At 41.2% G+C, this 12568-nt stretch overlaps 1 protein-coding gene across 5 annotated transcripts in view; it reads right to left on the bottom strand.

Moving 5' to 3' along the window:
- Positions 1 to 10178, bottom strand: part of LCOR (ligand dependent nuclear receptor corepressor) — a 142399-nt gene extending 132221 nt beyond the window's left edge. For 3 of the 5 annotated variants that reach the window (XM_032432376.1, XM_032432371.1, XM_032432377.1), the window contains exons 1-2: positions 10053 to 10178; positions 8972 to 9045 (exon numbers count right to left, since the gene is read on the bottom strand). The gene's annotated coding sequence lies outside the window, so the exon portion shown is untranslated. Of the gene's footprint in view, positions 1 to 8971; positions 9046 to 9334; positions 9451 to 10052 lie in introns of those variants that run through there. The other 2 variants (XM_032432372.1, XM_032432373.1) reach the window with 2 other exon arrangements.
- Positions 10179 to 12568: the final 2390 nt, after the last annotated feature.

Genomic DNA, 12568 nt, shown 5'->3' with positions numbered 1-12568 from the left:
AGCCAGCCAGGTGCCCCCAAAACTGTATTATTTTTAAAATTTGCCAAATCACCCCTTCCCTTTCTCAGTAATTACACACAATTCAACAACTTCCCTTTTTAGCACACATTTAAAAATATTACCAACTGCACCAAATCTAAGTCACAGAAGGTTAAAACTGAGAAGGCATTTGGCTAAAGTCAAGGAATCCTAAATCCTGACCCCAATCTGCTTTACCCTGTTTGCCCCTCCACCCTCACCCCCAACCCTTGAGTTCTCTGGGAAGGTTATGAATAGAAGAAAAGGCCAGGCAGCTACACACTGTTACGAGAAGGCTTTTATTACAAACTTCAAAGTGCCTTGAACTAGGCCAGTCCACATGGAAGGCTCCTAGAGCTTAAGGCTCAGAATCAGTATCACTTGGATAGCCTTTGCTGCCTTTCCTCTTTGTCAGCCTATGCTCAAATCTCAGCCAATGGTGAAGAAAGGCCAGTCTAGCAACATACGAAGAAAAACTAAGCCAGTGGAACCATTCAGCTCAGAAACCTACTTAGCTCTGAATACCACCGACAAAACTAAAAAACCAAAAAGAATGAGGAAAGCCAAACAGGATGATAATGCTAGAGAAAGGGGCAAGGCATTCCAGGACAGAGAATTGAAAGAGTAATTATGTTACCAGTAAGATTATGGGCAGAAAAACCAGAATTCTTTAATGTAATATAAATAAAATAAGCAATTAGAAGTTGTAAACAAAGAAAAAAGGGGCAACTTGGTAGAACCGAATAGAAAAGTCTAAAAGGAGGGCATATGTGCTTGAATGTTTAAGATTAAAGAGCACAGGCTTTTGAATTCCAGTCCTGGGTCTACCACTCTTTACTCAGTGATCATGAATGAAATCCTTAATCTTTCCAAATCTGTTTCTCCACCTGTTTAACAGTAACATCACAGACATCTTGTCTGGCACACAGGAAAAGCTCAATATCTGTTAGCTTTTTAAAGAATTAGTAAAACAACAAAAACTTGTCTTCTCCATATTTAGATATTTTATTTCTTTAAATTTACGATGGGGATGGGAGGTGGAAAGAGGGAGACCATACTATACAAAAGGCTGCCAAGAAAGATTCAATAGTAAATATGATGCCTGGGATTTGCATCAAAATAATCCAGTGGGAATAAAATACTGGCCATTAGTTGAGATAGCTAGGGTGTTCATGGTTTTATTCTTTCTGTTTTCGTCTATGTTTGAAATTTTCCAAAATGAAAGATTTTTTTAAAAATTCCTTTCTCTTTAATTAATATGGTTGAAGAAGTAAACAAGTTCTAGCATCCTTTCTACCTTTGATAAATCATGAATCTAAAAGACAGAAAAAGAACAATAGAAGTATAGAGACAAATGCCTACAAATGACCTAGAAAATATGCCTACATTGATTGTGAGGAAGGAAAGTATTCAGGCAGAAGCCTACAAATTCCCATACAGTGGAGATAATAAAAAAACGTGAAAAACAAGCGCACATCAAACTGAACATAAACATGTCTCAGTTTAACAAAGTCAACAATTCTCTCTTCTACATACATTGTACACATTTTTGAAATTTGTATAAACCAATATTTATTTATTTGTTTATTTAAGTAATCTCTACGCCCAACGTGGGGCTCAAACTCATGAGTCCAAGATCAAGAGTCACATGCTCCTCCAACTCAGCAGCCAGGCACCCCAAACCAATAATTCTAAACATACATGCTTATGTTAAATAGATGTGAATTCTGTTGTACAAAATATATATATATATATTTCACATTTTCACATGTGGGATTTTCTTTCACCAAGCAAAATACATCCTATAGATCCTCTTAAAATTAGTTTTTCTTCCCTTCACATTATAAGTTTAGGAGAGGGAGAACAGGCCTTTACTCTCTGGAAACAAATCTCTAAAAAGCCAACTAGTAAGAGAAACATACACAATAATCATTTATTAATGATGATGATAAAATGACTCAGATTTTATGAAAAGTAAGCTAACAGTGAAATCAAATAATGGTCACAGACTATCTAGTATTACTAATGAGAATAAAAATGCTCATCATACAACAGTTTTCCAATAATAGCAGCTCTCATGGGAAATAATATTGGTGTTAACATCTTCTAACCTAAACGTAAGTCTTGATGTGTTAGCATACTTCACAGAAGTGGAAAACGTCTACGTAACTTCATACAGCGATTGCAGCAAGTTAAATAAAAAATTTGCTTCTGGAAGAGTTCAATTCTGTGTTTTACTTTTACCTTTTACTGTAAGTTAGGTAAATATTTCAAACATTAAAATATCACACAATTATTTCTGTGGATAAGAGGAAGCATTTATGGTAAGGGAAATCCCGATTGCTTCAGTAAGAGTTATTACTCAATGTTTCCCAACTGACCAATTATTTTTTAATACCCATCTTTATCTTCCTACATTCCTAAATAAAGGTAATAAAATAGTGTATGTAAAAGGGTTTTTTTTTTTTTAAGTATAAAATGTGCTATGTAGGTGTAAGATGGTGACACCATTAATGTAGATTTTTCTAGAGCTTTCTATATGTCAAGTTTTGGAGAATTTGTTTATTCTCCTACCTTATTACACTTACTAAAAATCTTGTGAGACAACTTTGTTTCTACATGATCCAGTTCAAACTTTGTAAAAAAAACTGTGATGGACTAACTTCTAATGATTTAGAAGTTATAAGAAATACTTCCTTACTTCAAATGGTAAAGTACAATTGTTAATATTAATAGTTTTGAATACAACTGAAAAATACAATTGAGTAAATTTTTTTCTCCTTAGTATAAAACATCTCAAACATATTAATTTCTTGTTTCCAAATACCAAAACTTCAAATATAAGTCTATAAATTACTGTTACATACATTCTTTTTTCTTGTAGCCATTCCCTTTGACTTATCCTGCTCTTACAATTCAAAAATACACATTACCCAAAACTGGATGATAAGAACTTCATTATCATTCGGTCACTCAACAAAAACTGGCTTTACACATGTAACTTCCTTGGACTACATAACATTCAGAAAACTGATTATGTGATAAATCAAAAGAATCCATATTTCTCTCTAACAAAAAATAAACATGTGGAACAAAAGGAAAAAAAACAAGATAATAAATCATTATAAGGTGTCAACTATACAGCCTTCCTAACATACCCCTCACAATCCATTAAGTAAAGGATTCTTAGACTAATTCTCCCACCTACCTCCTAAGATTCTCAATGTCATCCTTAAGACATCATTACACCTGACACTTTGTGACACCAAATCTAACCAATTCAAAAATTGGAGAAACTCACTACTCACAAAATTCAGAAGTCTTTTAAAACAGTATAGTTTAGAACCATAAATAAGATCATATGATAACTTGTAATAAGTAAATATAAACTATCAAATATCTGAGTTTCATAAAATGCAACCAAAAAATACAATCTTAAATTTCAAAATTACTGCCTATTGTATAGATTTCTCTCACTACTCAAACTTAGAAAAGATTCAGACAAAATATCTACATAAAGGTCTCCCTCTGTACCCAAACTTTTGTTATTTACTATTCAAAACTCAAGAATAGAACAGATTTAAATAATGTGGTTTACCACATTATCTGAATTTGATATATGGTATAGAAAGGCAGGAATTTCGAAGATTTGGATAGCAAAGTATATCTGTGTTGTGACACAACTCCATCAAATAACCCAACAATTTTGGGGTCCCTGGCTGACTCAGTCAGTAGAGCATGCAACTCTTGGTCCTGGGGTCATGAGTTCAAGCCCTATGACAGGTGGAGAGATTACTTAAAAAAAAAAAAAAAACACACAGGGCACCTGGGTGGCTCAGTTGGTTAAGTTTCCAACTCCTGGTTTTAGGCTCAGGTCATGATCTCAGGGTCGTGAGATCAAGCCCCTCATGGGGCTCTATGTGCATCACAGAGTCTGCTTGAGATTCTCTCCCTCTCCCTTTGCCCCCCACCGCCTGTGCTCTAAAATAAATACAGTATTTTAAAAAACCACAATTTTAATAATTCATATAAAAGATATTAAAGCAAGCCTTTCCAGTTATTCTATTTCTCTCCTATCAATCCACTACTATATATATTATTCCCTTTACAAAGTATTTAATTTTCCTTCTGATCTGTAATTATTTTTAAATTGAGAGTATGATAATAAAAATTTGCAAATCATACACTAATGTGGGTCTAGTAACCAGAATATACTCTTACATCTCAACAATAAAAAGACAAATAACTCAATTTTAAAATGAGTTAGGGATTTGAATACACATTTCTCCAAAGAAGATACACAAATGGCCAATAAGCATGTGAAAGAATGCTCAACATCACCGGGGTCATTAGGGAAATGCAAATAAAAACCCACAATGAGATACCACTTCAGACCTACCCACTAAAATAACTATAATCAAAAAGACAGACAATAACAAGTGTTATTAGCAGGGGGGTAGAGAAAATGGAATCCTCATACACTGCTGGTGGGAATATAAAATACTGCATCTGCTTTGGAAAACAGTTTGGCAGTTCTTCAAAAAGTTAAAAAAGTTATCATGTGACCCAGCAATCTCACTCTTACATACATACCCAAGGAAAGTGGAAACAAATGTTCATAGCAACATAATTCACAACAGGCAAAAAGGGGAAACAGTCCAAATGCCCAACAACTGATGGATAAACAAAACATAGTATGCCTATACAATGCAATATTATTTAGCCACAGAAAACACTAAATGCTACAACATGGATGAATCTTGAAAACATGCTAAGAAGGCAGACACAAAAGACCATATATTGTATGATTACATTTATATGAAATACCCAAGATTGATAAATCCACAGAAACAGAAAGACTGGGGATGCCAATGGCTGGGTCGCAGACGGAATGGGAAATGACTGCTAATGGGTTTTGGGTTTCTTTTTCGGGTAATGAAAGTGTTCTGGAATTACACAGTGATGTTTGAACAATGTAGCGAATAAACTAAAATTACTGAATTCTATATTTTAAAAGGGTGAATTTTATGGTATGTAAATTGTATTTCAATTGAAAAAAGAAAAAATTCAGGGTAAGGACCACTGTACTTGGGATATTTCCTGCATACAAGAGACAATAAAATGAGCTAATAGTTCACACTGGAATTATCCCCAAAACAATGTGCAACTGTAAGGAGTAGTAAAAGAATTTTTTAAATATTCGCAAATAGAGTAGATAATTTGGAGGGTAGTGACAGTAAGTTTTTAACCTGAAACTACAAAAACAACAGCTTTGTTTATTCACATCTACCGAATATCCAGATTCCATACAGCAGATGGGTAGACATAAAGGAAGTAAGAAGAGAGAAGTTCTGAGGCATATCAAAACAAATCAAACCCCTCTGCTGAGCTTCATAGCCAGTTTGCAAACCAGGAAATAATGAAAATAATAAATAATGAAAACCAATCTCATTATTTAACACATACTTTTATTTGCCACAAAGATACTTTTCAACTGTTTCCAAATACCAAATGTGACCTCTAAGGATGAAAATTTGTCAATACTAAGGATGTTCAAAGAATACATATGCCACTGATTTTAGGCCATTCCAAAAATAGGTTTTGTGCAATGGAATATAGTATAGCCTCCAATGAGTTTACTTAAAAGAGACACTGTTTTGGATAACAGCATCATTCCTGTCAAGATGATTTAAAAAACAATTATGTGTCACTGTTGAGTTCCACAATGAAATTGTCAAATAAAGGAAACATTCCTCCCCTGAGCTAAGGAGAGAACTGCACTGTAAACCCCAAGGTGGCTAACAGACCCCACTTTTTAACCTGCATTAGAAAATCCTACAACCTATCTTTGCAAACCTATCATCTATACATCCCCTACATGAATCATGGTTTGCAGTTTAAACAGACTTAAACAGTTTCAACCCATTCTTGTCCTTTGCCACTTCTGCTTGTTTCTCACGACAGAAATGCCTCTTCCGTATTCATCAAAATGAAGCAAAAATCTGCCACCTTCTTCATGAAGCCTTCCTACATCATTTCAAGAAATTTCTTTCACTTCTAAACACCCCTAGCACTCGCTTGCACCATGGTATGGCACCTTTTGCCTCGTACTATTATTGAATACACTATATCTTCTATTATTGAATACACTATATCTTCTCTAAGCACTAAAAGTTCCTGAAGGTTAGGGTAGCCTCCCCTTTCGTCTGCCCACAGTGCCAGGTTCAAACTTAAATGAAGTACTTACCTAACTGCCTTTCATTTCTAAAAACAACACTAATACAAGCAGCTAAGTAATTAGGTGGGTGCTCAGAAGTGGCACATCTCCAGACACTGAACATCTAATTCTCACTGAAAGAAATTACAGGCCATCCAGTATAGCCCGTAAGGCTAAAATTAAAAAAAAAAAAAAAAAAAAAAAGGTGGGCACCTGGGTGGCTCAGCCAAGCGACTGCCTTCAGCTCAGGTCACGATCCTGGAGTACCTGGATCGAGTCCCGCATCAGGCTCCCTGCTCGGCAGGGAGTCTGCTTCTCCCTCTGACTCTAACCCCTCTCATGTGCTCTCTCTCAAATAAATAAATAAAATCTTTAAAAAAAAAAAAGGTTATTCAGATGCTTCCTAGAATTGCTCCGTCTACAAGCACATCTGAGGGAATCAGGGCAATGTGAAATAACTCTGTGAGTCAAAAAGACTTACTATGCTCTCCTTTTTCAACCAAGTTGAGTAAGCTGAAATCAACACAACTTTCCCTACATTCGGAAGAGCTTTTTGAGAATACAGCAAGGATGAGGAGCAGCCAAGCAATAGGTTACATCACACCAAGCAGCAGAGAGAACTTCGACCTTCCTGGAATATGGACTGCCATAGTCCCAGAGGCCACCTCAATAATCACCTGGGTACCAAATATCCATCTTGATCATAATCACTGTCTGAAACTGCTACCGACTCCAATTCAACTAAACGTAATAATGGAAACACAAACACCTCCACAATCCTGATGTACCCCACCACACAGTCCCCCCAAACAGGAGAATTAGATTTTGGAAATAAATGAGAATTCATTTTTAATCCAAGACTGCTATAAATTAAATATCATTTAGAAACCAAATGACCCTAAAGTACTAAAATAATCAGTCAACAGAATGAAATAGAAGGTTAACTGCTCAGAACCAATCTCATTAAAATAAACGAGGAATTATTACGTTTGCTAGTGACAACATAGTTGCCTTTTGCATTATATGAGAATCAATCACTGCTAGCCTTTTTAAGTATAGAAAGTTAACACTACTATTAATTTACTTAGAACTCTCCTCTTAAAAGAAATTACATATAACAAAAGAGAAAATACGAAACCCAACTGATTTTAGCTGTGAGACTATCAACTATGAATTACTGCTCTGCACTCTGGACTTTAACTATCTCCTGAACTTTATTACCTTCAAAGTGGAAATTTGTGGAGTTAAAAGTATGCTTTAAGGAAACTGATGACTAGATTAAAATCCCCCCTCAAAAAAACGAATCAAAATTTGATATTCAATTCAGTTATTTACAGAATTTTGTTAGTCATTAAGGGAAAAGGAAAAAAAAAAAAAAAACCCACAACCTTGTCAAGCAGCAATAAGTAACCACTAATACTAGCAATGACTGATAAAAAGGGGGCCTGAGGCAGAAGGCAAGGATTCAAAGCAAACAGAATTAGAATAAGATAAACAACTCATTAAAACCATCTAAAGTAACAGTCAATTTCAAAACCTTTTAAAAACTAAAAAGCCCTACCAAAAAAAAAACAATCTCGAAAAAAGTGAAACAAATACAAGAACTAAAAATTCTTCAAAATAATTTCAGGATTTTTATATTCATAATTCTGAAAACTCATTAATTTCACACTTCTCAAAACCTGCATGCCTTCATAAACTCTTTCATATGATGGTTACAAATAATTCAAAAAGAGCTTAATCTGATATAACATTTTAGCAAATGTAGGATAGATCTGAAAAAAATACAGAGACAGAGTAAGTAACTGATAGCCAAAAGGCTTTCTGGAGGGCAGAGCTGGGCTTGGATTGGCAGGAGGGAAATTTTAAAATTTATCCACAAGTCAACTTACACCAAAAAATTGATTCGTGCCTTTATTACTTACACAAGTATGTTTTTAAAATGTTCTTTAACCTGTGGACAACCAAAGTGATATCAGACACCTTAAAGCATTGTTGCCTGTTTTAATTAATTTTGATGTTACAGTCTAAATCCTTAACAAAATTCACATATATCTTCATAATGAAACACTGCAGAAATGCAAAGGCTTATATTCTCTACGTAAAGGTTACCTTATGTTTCACTTATTTAAAGTTTCTGTTTTGCTTTTTAATCTATTACAGAAAACATCTCTTGTGGGACATTGTAAAGGGCATACCCTCCTGTCAAGCCAGAAAGCTCAAACACAAAGACACTGAGCTAACCAAGTGCTGTAATTCTTCCAAACTGAGCCTCTCCACACCCCCTCCACCCTTCCCCCCAACAGATATGTCTATTAAATCAGTGTCTGTTCTCCCCCTCGCACAACAAAGAGAACTTCTCACCGCATGAAATTGCCGCTGAATGGACACCAGAAAGCAGGATTTGCATAATTCCTTCCAACGAAACCCTGTCGGGAAGGAGGGGATGAGGGGCCCAAGCGTACGGATACAATCTCCTAGATTCTGCTGGGGAAGACCTGGTTCCCAAGAATATTCCCCACGGGGGGAGAGGGGGAGAAAGGGCTGGAATTCTGCGCCTCCCCGAAGACTGGGTCTGGGGGACGGAGGAGCACGAGAAAGCATTTCCCCACACAGCAGCAGCACCGAAGCAAAGATGGGGAAATAACAATGCTGGGGGACAGGAGAGTCAGACACAAGGATGGACTGGGGCTAGGGGGCGGCGGGCGGAGCGGAGACACCACACGGGCCACTTACTTTTTGGAGGGGGGTTAAATATATGAGTTAAGCCCTTATGGTCCCGCCGGCCGCCGCACAGAGGGAAACGGGACCTTGGGAGAGAAAAACAGACAAAACACACAGTGTGAGAGGCGCAGCTCGGCCGCCCGGCCCCTCCTGGGGCGCCCCCGTGCACACTCCCTCCTGCCCGTGGGGAAAAAGCCACCCGAGGCCCGAGAGGCTGGGGGTTGGGGGGGCGAGGCTCTCGGCGAGGCCACGGCTCCGGCAAATACCCGGGGAGGGGACAAGAGCGACCCCCGCTCCGGCTTCTCGGTCGGACCCAGTTCCACCCCCCTTCCTCCCCGCCGCGCACACACCGAACACAAATACACACACACCGACCCGAGCGTCGAGGATTAACTCCCCGGCCGCCGCCGCCGCCGCCGCCCGCAGAGGAAGTGCAGCCGCTGCCCCCCGCGGCCATGACACCCTACTTGGCTCGGTCAGGCGGACCCGGGGCCTGTGACAGCTCCGGCTCCCTCCGCCCCCATCTCCACCTCACGCCTCGCACACGCCCGAGAGCCGGGCGCCCGCCCGCCGCCGCGCGTGCACGCGGGGACTGGGGCGCGCGCCGCCGCGCGTGGGGGAGGGGAGGCGCAGGATGGGGGAAGGCGCCGGGCAGAGCGGAGGAAGGGGCTGAGCACGCCTCCCACCCCCGTGCCCGGCTCCGCGGAACCGGAGGCGACGCCCCCGGTCAAGTGGCAGCGCCGCAGGGCGAGTCTCCACAATAAGCCGGCGGCGGCGCCGGGCAGCCGGGTCGCCGGGCCGGGAGGGGGGGAAGCGGGGGAGGGAAAGGGCACGCGCTCCCGCCCGAGAGCCCGCCCCGGGGAAGGCGCGCGGAGGGGAGGGGCCGACGCGCGTGCTCAGGCCCGAGCCGAGGAGAGCCCGCCCGGAGGTCGCGCGCGCCCGCACTCCGGGGGGTGGGGGGAGGGGGACGCCCGAGCCAAAGAGGGCGGGCGGGCCGGAGCAGCAATTGCCTCTGCCCCGGCTCCCTCCCTTGTCCGGGGCAGCCGGTGGCGGGGCGGCCCAAGGGCCGGAAGCGGCCGGGGGAGGGTCTCACCTACACAGTGAATGAGCTTGTGGCGCCACGAGTCCAGTTCTTGCCGAAAGCCGCGTCTCTCAACGGAGCATTGCTGCCGCCTACACACCCTCGCCATCTTCTGCCGCCCGCCCGGCCCTGCCTCCGCCGCGGCCCCGCGCACGCCCAGCCGCGTCGCCCGGGGCCGCGCACGCACCCGCGGCCTGGGCGTCGCGCCTCCCGCCGGGGGCGGTGCGGGGGCAGGGCTGGCCTCACCTCGCGGTGGCCCCGGCGTGGTCCTGGGGGCTGCCTGGGCGTGCGCCCGCCCCGCGCTCGGCGAGGCGAGGCTGCCCCACTGCGGTCCCCGTGTTTCTTGGCCGCGGCCGCCGCCAGCTCTGGCCGCCGGGAAGGCGCCTTCGCGGGGCAGGAGCTCGCCCCGACCCCCGATCCTGCGTCGACTTCGCACTGTGCCCCAAGGCCACCGCTGCCCCTTCCTCTCCCTTCCCGGGGCTTTTTGTTTCTTAAACTAGCCCCATTTATCACTTCTAACTTGCCTATCACCCCACACCAACTGTTGCGAGTTCCGTGGTAACTGCTTCTCTGAACTTCTCAGCCGGAACTGCTCCTTTCGGGAGCCTGTTTAAGAAGCAGTTAATAAATGCCCGGATGCCCGTGGAGGCACTAAGCCCCAAAGTTTTAAAAACTGAGGATATAGTTTATTAAGTCATTGGAAGACTGACTTGGCCAACGTTTGTAAACCCAGTAAAAATGGAATCAAGCGTTTTAAGTAGAAAAACTAGGTTTCTACTAACAAGGCTGATCATAGGCGAAATTCTCAAGGTGGCATATACGGAACCCTTCCTGTGTGTGTAGAAAAAGGTTTAAGAAAATTGTGCTAAAGTGAGAGTGGTATTTCAAAAGAGGGCTAAATTAACAATACTTAAAGCAGAGTGTTGGAAAATGGCATAATTTCATATTTCAGGAAAGACTCGAGAAATATTTTCAATGACGAAAGGGATTTTCAGGTGAAAACCTGGGGTAATTAAATCACCCTTCGTAGGGCACTACCTGTTCCATTTAAACATTATTCTGAGCTTAATTACCTGACTGCTATTTGGGAGAGAAAGAGAAAATGGAACGAAAGGAGAAAGCGGGGGGCGGGGGGGGGGGAGGCGGCAGAATACAAAAGAAAAAAATGGAAAATAGATCCTTCTTTAGTACCCTAGGGTTCTGGCCTCTTCCTCACCTTTGGGGTTTAAGTTTAAGGACGGTGCATTCCTGCTCTGCTTTTAAATATTCAAATTTAAATGTGAAGACTTAATTTTAATTACTGTAGTAGGTAAAACAACGTCATTAAATACTTGCAGGCAAGAATCCCATTGGTGTATTGATTTCTGTCTTTTCAAAGTAGTGGTCATTGTCTCTCAACCAGGCACTTGTGGAATGCCTTGTCTATCCATAAAGAGATGGACTGGGTGGGCCTCTTGGGTAGAACTGGTTTGAAATGTATGAGTAGAAAGGCACCTCTGCTCCCCAAATCTAACACCAATGATTATTCCACAATTCTCAGAAGTCCACGATATTTCGCCTGCTAAAGAGAACTGTCAAATGAACAAACTGTTAAGTCTGGAAGTATTGAATTTCTGTGTACACAAAACTATCCTGAGTAGTGAGGGGAAAGGACAAACATGAAATGAAAGATCACTGAGGACACCCACCCTGCACATGTGATGGCGGGACATCTTGTATCTTCAATCTGAATCTTCTTTTCTTTGCCGCTAGGTGGTAGGTTTGAGTCTTGTAGCTTTTAACCAAGTTTCTATGGTTTTTGGAGGAAGTATGCTTCATAAAGTTTCTAATAAATGAACAACATGTAACTTTAAAATGAGTTAATGAATGTGTTTTCCAATTACCCATATAATCTGCTTGAAATGATCAAGCCAAGGGTAATACTTCCGCAACATAATCTCTTAAAGAGTCTCAGACATGTAGATTAAGAGGATCCTAGAGACTTCAGAGATTGACTCTAATTTGAAGTATGGAATTACAAGCCCAGACAAGTAAAGTGACATGATGAAAGTTGCATAGCTGCTCAGTAGAAAGAGGGCAACAAAAGCCAGAAGCCAGATTTCCCAGTTCCCAATTCAATATTATTTCCATTATTCTACTTTGAATTACAATTCTTGTTTCACTTATTTTAATTTGGGAACCAATATGTAGTTGATCTCTCACAAGGTTTATTTGGAAGAAGGGATGAAGGGACAATAGTAATAACTATCATTTATTGAGTATCTACTATATGTCTAACATTGCAACTTTATTTCATTCCATCTGAATAACAATGCCAAAAAGGAGGTAAGATTTTTACCGACTTTTTACATTTTCCAGATTAGAGATTCAAGACTCAGAGGAGTTAAGTGCCTTTGTCCAAGGCCACCAAGTAACCAAATGGCAAAACCAGAATTCTAAGATCTCTCTGACTCCAAAACCCTCTAATTGTCCTGCAAGTAGAAGCAGGACTCTGCACGCAGAGGATTCATTTAATTCCATGTGAGAGG

The sequence above is a fragment of the Phoca vitulina genome, unplaced genomic scaffold (assembly GCF_004348235.1).
Source record: "Phoca vitulina isolate PV1807 unplaced genomic scaffold, GSC_HSeal_1.0 scaffold48, whole genome shotgun sequence".
Classification (NCBI taxonomy): Eukaryota; Metazoa; Chordata; class Mammalia; order Carnivora; family Phocidae; genus Phoca; species Phoca vitulina.
The sequence above is the reverse complement of the archived record's forward strand: the minus strand, read 5'-3'. Positions and strand labels throughout refer to the sequence as shown.